We start from the raw sequence: 12,076 nt of genomic DNA on the forward strand, positions 1-12,076 counted from the left end.
CATGAGAGACACAGAAAAAGAGGCAGAGACACAGGCAGAGGGAGGAGAAGCAGGCTCCATGCAGGGAGCCCGATGCAGGACTTCATCCCAGGACTCCAGAACCACGCCCTGGGTCGAAGGTGGCGCCAGACCGCTGAGCCACCCAGGGATCCCCTCTTCTTCTTTTTTTAAGTTTTATTTGTTTAAGTAATCTCTACACTCCACAAGGGGCTGGAATTATGATCTTAAGAACAAGAGTCACATGCTCCTTTTACTGAACCAGCTAGGTGCCCCATTATTTTAGAAGTATCTAGGGTTCCCTGGGTGGCGCAGCGGTTTGGCGCCTGCCTTTGGCCCAGGGCGTGATCCTGGAGACCCAGAATCGAATCCCACATCGGGCTCCCGGTGCATGGAGCCTGCCTCTCCCTCTGCCTATGTTTCTGCCTCTCTCTCTCTCTCTCTCTCTCTCTCTGTGACTATCATAAATAAATAAAAATTAGAAAAAATGTTTTAATAAAAAAAAAAGAAGTATCTAAATACTCCTGGGTGCCTGGCTGGTTCAGTTGGTAGGGCATGCAACTCTTGATTTTGGGGTCATGAGTTCAAGTCCCATGTTAAGTATAGATGATAGATAGATGATAGATAGATAGATAGATAAAAATAAACATTCCTGAATGAGACTTGCTGCCATCCTAAAGGGACATATTATATCAAACAAAATATGAGGAACTCAAGAGAGCTTTGGAGGCGCGGGGAAGGGAGAGAGTATAACAGGTTGGAGAAGAAAGGGAAAATTGGCATTCGAGCTAGATCAGGAAGGTAGGAGTGGTTAATCCCCAAAAGAGAGCCAGTGGGTACCTGTGTTGGGTGAATTGTGTACTTCTCATCTGCCCAACTATTGCCCTGCCTCTACTGTCCAGCATGGTGCTGGGTCTACAATAAGGCTCAGTTAGGGAACGCCTGGGTGGCAAAGTTGGTTAAGCGTCTGCCTTCTGCTCAGGTCATGATCCCGGGGTCTTGGGATAGAGCCCTGGGTTGGCCTCCTTGCTTAGGGAGGAGAGTCCTTCTCCTTCTCCCTCTGCCCCTCCCCCCTGCTCATTCCCTCTCTCTCTCTCTCTCTCTCTCTCTTAAATGAATAAATAAAATCTTGGGGGAAAAAGGCTCAATCAGTGTTAGAGGCAAGATGGAGCTCATCAGAAATGTAGAGAGAAGGGTACATTCATTCATTCATTCAACACTTACTAAATGTCTATTATGTTCCACCCATAAAGCTAAGTGCTTTACCTGGGACTTAAGTCAAATATCCTAACTGTCCCCAGGTCCATGTCTCTCTGTCTGACATAATAGAACAACAACAGTAGGAGTAGGAGTTATAATTACCATCTATCACATGCTTACAATGTGCCATGTGCTTTGCTAAACAAGTTACATTAATTGACTCATTTAGTATCGCTCTCTCCCCCCCACCCCGCGCCTCAAACTGAGGTATACACAACAAAGATATAAGATGGTGGAATTTGAATACAGGCAGAATCTAAACTACTCTTTTTTAAATGTATTTATTTTAGAGAGAGAGATCATTAGCAAGGGGAGGAACAGAGAGCGAGGGACAAGCAGACTCTGTGCTGAGTGCAGAGTCAGTCTCGAGGCTTGATCTCACAATTCAGAGATCCTGACCTGAGCCAAAATCAACCGCTGGAGCTACCCAGGGGCACCCCCACACACACACTTGTCAAAGATTTTATTTATTTGAGAGACAGGGGGCACGTGCACGCACATATAGTGGGGGGATGAGCAGAGGGAAAGGGACAAGCAGACTTTGCGCTATATGCTGAGCCTGATGAGCCAGACTCTGAGCTCAGTTTCACGACCCCGAGATCATGACCTGAGCTGAAATCAAGAGTCAGCTGCTTAACCAACTGAGCCATCCAGGAGCCCCACTTTTTTTAAAAAGTAAACTCTCCCACTAATGTGAGGCCTGATCTCATGACCCCAAGATCACAAGTCTCGTGCTCTACTGACTGAGCCAGTCAAACACCCCTAAACCATTCTTGAATTCAATCACTTCTTCCCATCTTCTTGTTCACCATGCAAGTCCGGGCACCACGTCCTCAGCAAGATGTCTGTAATAGCATATCTGATCATACAGAAACTACTGTTATCCTCTGTTCGAGCTCCGGTGACTTCCCTGCACTGCTGGAACACAATCCAAACTTTCATAGTGGCCTACAAAGCCCTGCACAATCTGGCCCCTGCCTCTCTTCAGTTTCATGTCCCCCACACCCTAACTCCCTTCCACTCCACTGGCCTTTCAGAGCCTGACATCACCAAGCTCTTTCTCAACTGGGGGCCTGTGAACAGCCTTCCTCCAGCCTGGAACATCCATCCTTCAGCCTGGAGCACTCTTCTGCTACAGCACCCTGCCCTCTGCCTGGAGCAGCCTGCCCTTAATCCAGCCTGCAGTACTTGCTTATCCTAGAGCACTTTCATCTTAGCCTAGATCTCCTCCCCCAACCTGATCACATTTGCCCCAGACTGGAACACCCCCCTCTCCCTTCTGTGCTTGGTTATTTCCTTTCCATCTTTCAGATTTTAGCATAAATGTCTGTTTCTCAAAAAGAAAAGAAAAAAGAAAAGATGTCACTTTCTCGGGAGACTTCCCTGATCACTTCTCTGATCCCTTATTCTTTCCTTTCCCCCATGTTTTTCCCCTGTAACACTTGCCACTGTGTGTGTGTGTGCGCGTGTGTGTGTACTGCTTATCTGTGACAATGTCTGTGAATTCCTAGGTCATAAGCTGCTTGAAATTAAGGATTGTTTTCTTCTTATTCCCTATTGTTTGGCTGGCACACAGAGTAGGCACTCTATAAATCTTGGTGAAATGAACAAATAGGTAAATACTGTGGTAGACATATTACCCTCCTTAGACATGAAGTGTAATAGTCTCCATGCCCCCTTATCCCTGGTTTCCCTTTGCATGGTTTCAGTTATCCCCACTGTCAAATGTGGGTCCAGAAACAGATAATTATCCTTCCAACTATCCTCAGATGGTCAGTCGTAGCCTATGCTATGTCACAATGCCTACAATCATGTACCTCACTTCATCCCATCACGTGTAGGCATTTTATCATCTCGCATCATCACAAGAAGCAAGGAGTTCAGGACTTGGGTGGCTCAGTGGTTGAGCAGCCTTTGGTTCAGGTCATGATCCCGAGGTTCTGGGATCCAGTCCCACACCGAGCTCCTTGTGAGGAGCCTGCTTCTCCCTCTGCTTATATCTCTGCCTCTCTCTGTGTGTTTCTCATGAATAAATAAACAAAATCTTAAAAAAAAAAAAGAAGGAGGAGTTTAATACAATAAGACATTTTGGGAGACAGAGAGACCATATTCTCACAACTTTAATTTCAGTAAATGGGTATAGTTGTTCTATTTTATGATCAGTTCTTTTTTTTTTTTTTAATTTTTATTTATTTATGATAGTCACACAGAGAGAGAAAGAGAGAGAGGGGCAGAGACACAGGCAGAGGGAGAAGCAGGCTCCATGCACCAGGAGCCCGACGTGGGATTCGATCCCGGGTCTCCAGGATCGCGCCCTGGGCCAAAGGCAGGCGCCAAACCGCTGCGCCACCCAGGGATCCCTATTTTATGATCAGTTCTTGTTGTTAATCTCTCACTGTGCCTAATTTATAAATGAAACTTTATCAAAGGTATGGCTGTATAGGAAAAAACACAGTATACCTAGTGTTTGGTACTAGCTTCAGTTTCAGGCATCCCCTGAGGTTCTTGGAATGCATCCCCTGAGGATAAGGAGTGAGGGGACTACTGTGATCATAGTAATCACTGTTGTTTATCGATCTCTTATTGCAGAACAAGCACTTTCACATGCTATTTCATGTACTCAGATAAATATTATACATATATAAATATTATTATCTCTATGTTATAGATAAGGACACTGAGGTTCAGAGAAGTGTCACCACTTGGCCAAGGTCACATGGCTTCAAACCAGGCCTCTCCTCTCCAGATAGGACTCGCCCACCATGCCACATTGCCTCCCAGAGAGCAGATCCAGGCCTTTATCCCTGCTTCCCTCTCCTGTCTCTGCCTTCAGTTCCTTCATTGAGGGCTTCCTGTCTTGAACTCTTTAGCTGAAAGAAGAGGATCTGAGGTCTGTCAGGATCTGGCTCCTTGATACAGTCAGTAATGATCATTGTTATTGTTAACTGAGAGGTGACCAGGTGCAGACCCTGCATTCCTTCATATACCTTCACAGGGCCCTCATGGCCATGCTATGAAGTGAGGACTATTATCCGAGGGTCAGGAAGGCAAAGCTGCTTTCCTGAGGTTAGACAACGAGGAAATAGAGCCAGGGTTCCAACACTTGTCCTTCTGTTATCAGACTTTGTGACCCATAAGAGGGAAGACAGATCCACTCTGGAGGATTCACTCCCACACCACGCCACAGCAGTTCCAGCTGTCTCTTTAGAAGGACTGCTGATATCACTCTGTCATCAGGACCAGCAGGTGCCAGAGAGGGTTGAGAGCCTTGGGAACAGTCAGGATGATCTACCAAGAAAACACCAGGCCTTCTATGTGTATTTTTTCTATTTCATCTTTTAAAAATTTCTTTTGTGTATGTTTTATAACACAGTTATTATAACAGCATAATTGTACACCTATATATGAATAGGTAAATCTACATTTATAAGTAACATGGGCTCAAAGATTGTTTCCTCTTAGGGGTGTATAATCACAAAAATTTGGAGGTCATTGGTTAACACAGTAAAGACAAGGATTGAAATAATTATATAGAATATCTACATTTAAAAGAATGATGTTGGGCAGCCCGGGTGGCTCAGCGGTTTAGTGCCGCCTTCAGCCCAGGGCATGATCCTGGAAACCTGGGATCAAGTCCCACGTCAGGCTCCCTGCATGGAGCCTGCTTCTCGCTCTGACTGAGTCTCTGCCTCTCTCTCTGTATGTGTGTCTCTCATAAATAAATAAACAAAATCTTAAAAAAAAAATAGAAGAAAAGAACGATGTTAGGGGGCACCTGGGTGGCTCAGTTAAGCATTTGACTTCAACTCAGGTCATGATCTTGGGGTCCTGAGATCAAGCCCTGAGGGGGGCTCCCCACTCAGCAGGGAGTCTACTTCTCCTTCTCCCTTTTTCCCTACACCCATTCTTGCTCTCTCTGTCTCTCTCTCTCAAATAAACAAAATATTAAAAAAAAAAAAAAGAATGATGTTTGGCCCCTACCTCTTTTTTTAAGACTTTATTTATCTATGCATGAGAGAAACAGAGAGGCAGAGACATAGTCAGAGGGAGAAGCGGGCTCCATCTGGGGAGCCCAATGCAGGACTCGATTCCAGGACCCCAGGATTACAACCTGAGCCAAAGGCAGACGCTCAACCACTGAGCCATCCAGGTGCTCCAACCTCACATCATATTTAAAAATTAATGCAAAATGGATCAAAAGTCTAAAACTATAAAACTCTGAGCAGAAAACAAAGGTAAATCTTCATGACTTTGGATTTATCAATGGATTCTTAGTTATGTCCCCAAAGCAGAAGCAACAAAAGAAAAATTGAACCTCATCAAAATTAAACACTTTTGTGCTTCAAAGGACACAATCAAGAAAGTGAAGAGACAACCTATAGAATGGGAAGAAATACTTGCAAGTTTTATAACTGATAGGGGTCTAGTATCCAGAATATATATTAAGAACTCTTATGGGCAGCCCCCGTGGCTCAGCGGTTTAGTGCCGCCTTCAGCCCAGGCAATGATCCTGGAGACCTGGGATTGAGTTCCACATCGGGTTCCCTGCATGGAGCCTGCTTCTCCCTCTGCTTCTCCCTCTGCTTGTGTCTCTGCCTATCTCTCTCTCTCTTTCTCTGGTCTCTCGGGAAAAAATAATTAAAATCTTGGGGAAAAAAAAAAAGAAACTCTTACAACTCAATAATAAAAAGACAACTAACTAACTAATTAATTAATTAATTAATTAATTAATTTCAATAGTGATCTCAACACCCAACGTGGGGCTTGAGCTCAATGACCCTGAGATCAAGAGTCACATGCTCTACTGACCAAGCAATCCAGGCACCCTGGAAAATAACTCATTTTAAAATGAGCAAAAGAGGGGCAACTCTTGATTGCCTGATGGGAGATAGGGTCGGCGATGGACAAAATGGGTGAAAGGGATTAAGAAGTACAATCTTCCAGTTATAAAATAAATAAGACACCTGATATAATGCACAGCATAGGGAATATAGTTGACAATATTGTAATAACTTTGGGGTTTTTTAAAGATTTATTTATTCTAGAGAGAGAGTGTGTCTGTGTGCCAGGGGAAGGGGCACAGGGAGAGGGAGAGAAACTCAGGAAGAGTCCACACCCAGTATGGAACCCCATGCAGAGCTCCATCTCTGACCCTGAGATCATGACATGAGCACAAATCAAGATTCAGACATGCTTAACCAACTGAGCCATCCAAGTGTTCTATGTTTTTTTCTTTTGTAAGATTTTATTTTTAGGGGTACCTGGGTGGTACAGACAGTTAGTCATTCAACTCTTGTTGAATCATGAATCTAGATCATGACTAGAATCATGATCTTGGTGTCGTGGGATTAAGCTCTGAGTTGGGCTCTGCGTCCAGCGGAGAGTCTGCCTCAGATTCTTTCCTCCTCTTCTTCTGCCCCTCCCACTCATGTTCTCTCTCTCTCTCTCTCTCATTAAAATAGACAAATAAGTCCTTTTCTTTAAAAAATATATTTTATTTATTTATTCTGAGAGACACAGAGAGAGAGGCAGAGACATAGGCAGAGGGAGAAGCAGACTCTCCACATGGAGCCTGATGTGAGACTTGATCCTGGAACCTCGAGATCACGCCCTGAGCCAAAGGCAGACGGTCAACCAGTGAGCCACCGAGGCATCCCTAAATAAGTCATTTTTTAAAAAGATTTTATTTTTAAGTAATCTCTACACCTAACGTGGGTCTCAAACTCACAACCCCAAGATCAAGCATACTGTGCCCCACTGACTGGGTCAGTCAGGCACCCTTGTAACAACTTTATATGATGACAGATGATAATAAGAGTTACTGTGGTGGCTATTTTGTAATGTATATAAATATTGAATCACAGTGTTGTACACCTGAAATAAATACAATATTATATGTCATTTATTCTTCAATTAAAAAAAATAATGGGGCACCTGGCTGGCTCAGTCAGTAGAGCATGGACCCTTGATCTCAGGGGTTGTGAGTTCAAGCCCCACATGGGAGGGTAGATATTACATTAAAAAAACACAATATAATCTTTAAAATAAATAAATGAGATCTTTAAAACAATAGAAATAAGGAAGGAAAAATGCTCAGCATCATTGACCATAAGGGAAACAAAAATCAAAGCCACAATGAGATACCACTTCATACCCACTAGGATGGCCATAATTTTTTTTTTTTTTTAATTTGAGAGAAAGAGATAGTCAGAAAGAACATGAGCAGTGTGGGCAGAGAGAGGGAGAAGTAGATTCCCCACCGAGCAGGAAGCCCCATGCAGTTCCATTCCAGGACCCCAGGATCATGACCTGAGCCAAAGGCAGGCGCTTAACCAACTGAGCCAGCCAGGTACCCCAGGATGGCTATAATAATAGTAATAATAATAATAATAATAATAATAATAATAATAATGAAACAAGTTAAGGAAAATTACAAGAGTTGGCAAGAATGTGGAAAAGTTGAAATCTTCTGCACATTACTAGTAGGTATGTAAAATGGTGTGGTGCTATGGAAAACACTTTGGTGTATCCTCAAAATATTAAACATGGAATTACCAGGACACGTGGGTGGCTCAGCGGTTGGTCTCAGGGTGTGATCCTGGAGTCCTGGGATCAGGTCCTGCATCAGGCTCCCTTGCATGGAACCTGCTTCTCCCTCTGCCTGTGTCTCTGTCTCGGTCTCTGTGTGTGTGTGTGTGTGTGTGTGTGTGTGTGTGTGTCTCATGAATAGATAAATAAAACCTTTAAAGATAGATCTTATCTATCTATCTAAAGATAAACAAAGAATTATCTATGACCCATCTACTAGCCATCTATCTGAAAGAATTGAAAACAGGTATTCAAACAAAAACTTGTACTTGAATGATCCTACCAGCATTCTTCACAGTAGCCAAAAGGTGGAAACTACCCAAATGCCCATCAAGTGATGAATGAATAAATGAAATGTGGCATATCCATACAATGGAATATAATTCAAGCATAAAAAGGAACAAAGTGCTGACACCTGCTATGACGTGGCTGAACCTCAAAAATATTATTCTAAGTGAAAAAAGCCAGACACAGAAGGTCACATATTTTATGATTCCATTTATATGAAATATCCAGAATAGATAAATCCATAGAGATAGAAAATAGATCAGTGGTTGTTGGGGGTAGGGGTGGTGGCAGAATGGGGGTGACTAGTTCAGGAGTATGGGCTTTGACTCTGGGGTGACAAAATGTTCGGGAACTAGACAGGAGTGATGGTTGCACAACATTGTAAATGTACTAAATGCAACTGAATTGTACACCTTAAAATACTTAAGTTAACCTCAATAAAACAAAAATAATGAAAGAAATTCATGATCGTGATAAGAAAATATATCTTTTTAAACAACACAGAATGGCACCACGTGACCTGTTTCACTTCCCTTTTGTACTCTCCAAAGGAAATGAACAGATGCCACAATTTAGTATGTACTCTTCTTCAAAGGTTTTCTATATAGAGATGCACAGTATGTGTATATGGGTATTTATGTGCAGATATTTCCTTTCTCTTTTACACAAGTGGGATTATGTTACTCTCAGCATATCGCCTTTTTTCCCTTGGCAATATATCAATGACCATTCCATATCAATACGTTTTTCTTAATGACTCCATTGTCTGGAAGTACCATACTCTCCCCACCTCTCCATCCTCAGAGTCCTGAATTCCAACTCCCCTCCTGCCACACACTCCTCTGTGACTTTGACCTCCATTGTTGCTTCTTCCCATGGCATTGTGAGGAGTCGCTAATATTCAGCAGGTGCCTGGCCCCAGGGGCTTTGTGAAAATGACAGCTCTCTTCTCCCTCACTCTGCTACCCTAGGACCAGCTGAGGGTACTGAAGCATAATGCTGGAGAGTCTAGACTCCCCCTCTCGCTAGCTGTGTGACCTCGGGCAAGTTCCCCAGCCCCTCTGCGCCTCAGTTCCCTCCCCTGCGTTAAAGATAGTATCAGTCCTACAGGGTGGAGCTGGTGAATCTGAGCACAGGGTCCAGCTCAGAGCTGGCTGCCCTCATCTGATCCTTCAGGAGGAAAAGGTGGGCCAAGCCCCGGGTCTGTGGCCACCTGCCTTTGGGTAGGGCCCTAATGCGGGGTGCTGAGGCGGGAAGGTGAGGCCGAGCTGGGCGGCCCTGGGAACCCGCGAAGGAGGCTAGGCTGAAGTGGAAACGATTAGAATGAGAACAAACTGGCTCCTGAATAGAAGCTTTTATTCCTGCCGGAGAGGGCTTTGTTCCGTAAACACGTGACACACAAAAGCCTCTACTTGAATTCGGGAACCCTAATTGGTTCTCAGGTGGGGGAGGAGAGGGGTGTCCGGATTTAGGGATTCCTTAAAGGGACGATACTATGGAGAGCTGGGCTCAGGGTTCGTTCTCATTGTCAGGGGGAGGGGAGGAGGGAGGGAGGAGAGCTGGACCAGTGGGGGTGGGGCAGCTGTTCAGAAGAGGAGGGGGAAGGGAGAGGAGGAGAGATGGGGAGAGAGGGAGAAGGGTGGAGAAACTCACAGGCCCTCAGCCCCTGGCCCAGTGCCTAGAAAATAGGCTGGGAGGGAAGGGAAGGGAAGGGAAGAAAAGAGAAGGGAAGGGAAGTGTTGGAGGGAGGGAGAGAGGGAGGAAGGGAATCCTCATTTCTTATGGAGTCCCAGAAGCCCAGCCTGGTTAGGGCCCTTCCTCTCACCTCACTCTTACCTTCTCTTACTCTGCTCCAACTCCAGGGCTGCCTTTCAGCACCTCAACACTTCAAACCCCACCCTGCCCCAGGATCTTTGCACTTGCTCCTCTGCTACACTCTCCTGCCCCATCTTTGAAGGTTTAGCCTAAAGTTCAAGTAGCACTTCCCCAAGAGAAGCCTTCTTGGACACCCATGACTCTAGCACATCATCTCATTTTACTCTCTTCAAGGCCCTCATCAGTCACAGAAATTACGTGATTGCTGTCAGGTGCCAACTCCAGGATAGCAGAATAACTGAATATGTCTATCTCACACTCAGTTCTGTCCTCAGTTGTCAGCACAAAGCTCAACACACAGTACATGATCAGAAGAACCGAGACTTGGCTAGCTGGTTGAATGGGAAAGGGGTAGTGGCCACAGTAACTGCCATCCCTTCCTGCCCCCTGAACCATTGTTGTTAGGAGTAGCTGAGCTTAGGCCTCCTTTTGAAACCTTCTAGCTGGGTGGCCTTGGGCAAGTCACTTTGCCTCTCTGAGTTCATTTTGCTCTTCTTTGAACAGTGTAGATAGAACTCACCTCACATAGGTGTTTCAAGGGTCGGAGAGAGAATTTAAGTGCTGAATGCAGACTGGCATATTATGGGCATTTAATAAATGGGGTGGCCCTGGGAACCCACAAAGGAGGCTAGGCTGAAGTGGAAACAATTAGAATAAGAACAAACTGGCTCTTGAATGGCTACATTGGTAGTAAATAACACAGTGGATGTTTCTATAGAAGGCAGAGAAAGGATGCCCATTTCCTGAGCCCCAATCATGTGACATGCACTCCCAAGTGGTATTTTAGTGAATGCTCATAAAACATGTTTGAAGCGAGTTTTGATTATTGTCCCCATTTTATGAATGAGAAAACTGAGCCTCAGAGGTTAAGAGGCATGCCTAAGATTATATAGTTGATAAGTGGCAGAGTTAGGACCAAACCCAGCTTTATCTCTGTGCTCTGCCCAGTCTAACTCAGGTGCTCTGTTTGACTCCTGTTGCCAGGAGGCTGGAGGGGCAAGGGGCAGGAAGGGGGGGGAGGGTTGTTTAGTACCCTGAGAGTGGGAATGGGCCGAAGGAAGACCCTTACGGACCTGCAAAGGTGGGGCTCTCTCAGTGCTCTCCATTAGCACCCAGCATGGGGCCTCATTATATCAGTAGGTAGAGACTTGAGCACCCACAGGCTCTGTGCTTGTGACTTATTTGAGCACCTACTCTGTGCCAAGCACCAAGATACAGCTCTGAATAGGATATATCCTGTAGTTGTGCACTAATGAGGCCAAGAAGGGTTGAAGCAGGAAGCTCTTTGAAATCGCTAGTGAGGATAGTCATTTTTCCGTATGGCCCAGGGTGCTTGGCACCCACACTTTGCCAGAGCTGGAGGTACTGTTGGGACCTTTCCCTGCTCCCAGCCCCAGGCTGGGTCCTGGGTGATGGGGCCCTTTAAGAAGATCGTGTCTCCCCTATTTACCCCCCCTCCCCATAATTAGCCAGCTAAAGAAAGAGCGGGCTTGAAATGGGATTGTGCAGACCCAGCTTTGGGCCCCAGGACGCTAGATCGGGATTGTTATGCTAATCGCCTGAGATCAGCAGTTCCCGTGCCCTTCAGATGGCAGGTAGCTGATGCCGGGCTCTGCCCAGCGGCTGTGACTGCAGTTCTGCAAGAGGGTTGGGCTTTTCCTCCTGCTTCCTGCTTCCTCTGCCCGCCCCCCCCCAACCCTGTCAGACTCGCCCTGCCTGTCCTCCCACTTGCCCGGTGGCTGGGAGGCTTGGCCTCTCCTAGAAATGTCCAACCCAGCTCTTTCCATTCTCCAAAGAGAAACCAGGCCCCACAGCCACCTGCTTGCCTTTAGCTTGGGTGCTATTGGAGGACACAGAGACGGGAAGGGGAAGGTGCCCAGTTCTCTTTTCCAGGCTGAGCCTCATCCTTCCTGGGTCATTCCTGTTTCCCCAGCTCTGGAAACCACACTGGGTGATTGGCTTTGTATCTTGCTAACTGGCCATCACAAGCAAGTGACTGCCTCCCAGAGCCTCAGTTTCCTCATCTGTAAAATGGGCTGATAATCACAGCACCTGCCTCAAAAGTTTG

General features: G+C 45.6%; 1 long non-coding RNA gene across 6 annotated transcripts in view; it reads left to right on the plus strand.

Moving 5' to 3' along the window:
• The window catches only part of LOC112676666 (uncharacterized), a 52,040-nt gene that overhangs the window by 21,703 nt on the left and 18,261 nt on the right, over positions 1 to 12,076 (plus strand). Inside the window, exon 1 of one of the 6 annotated variants that reach the window (XR_003146655.3) lies at positions 1,678 to 9,318. The exons of the other annotated variants lie outside the window; for them this stretch is intronic. This is a non-coding gene — a long non-coding RNA (uncharacterized LOC112676666). Of the gene's footprint in view, positions 1 to 1,677; positions 9,319 to 12,076 lie in introns of those variants that run through there. 6 annotated transcript variants of the gene reach the window in all.

The sequence above is a fragment of the Canis lupus genome, chromosome 26 (assembly GCF_003254725.2).
Source record: "Canis lupus dingo isolate Sandy chromosome 26, ASM325472v2, whole genome shotgun sequence".
Classification (NCBI taxonomy): Eukaryota; Metazoa; Chordata; class Mammalia; order Carnivora; family Canidae; genus Canis; species Canis lupus.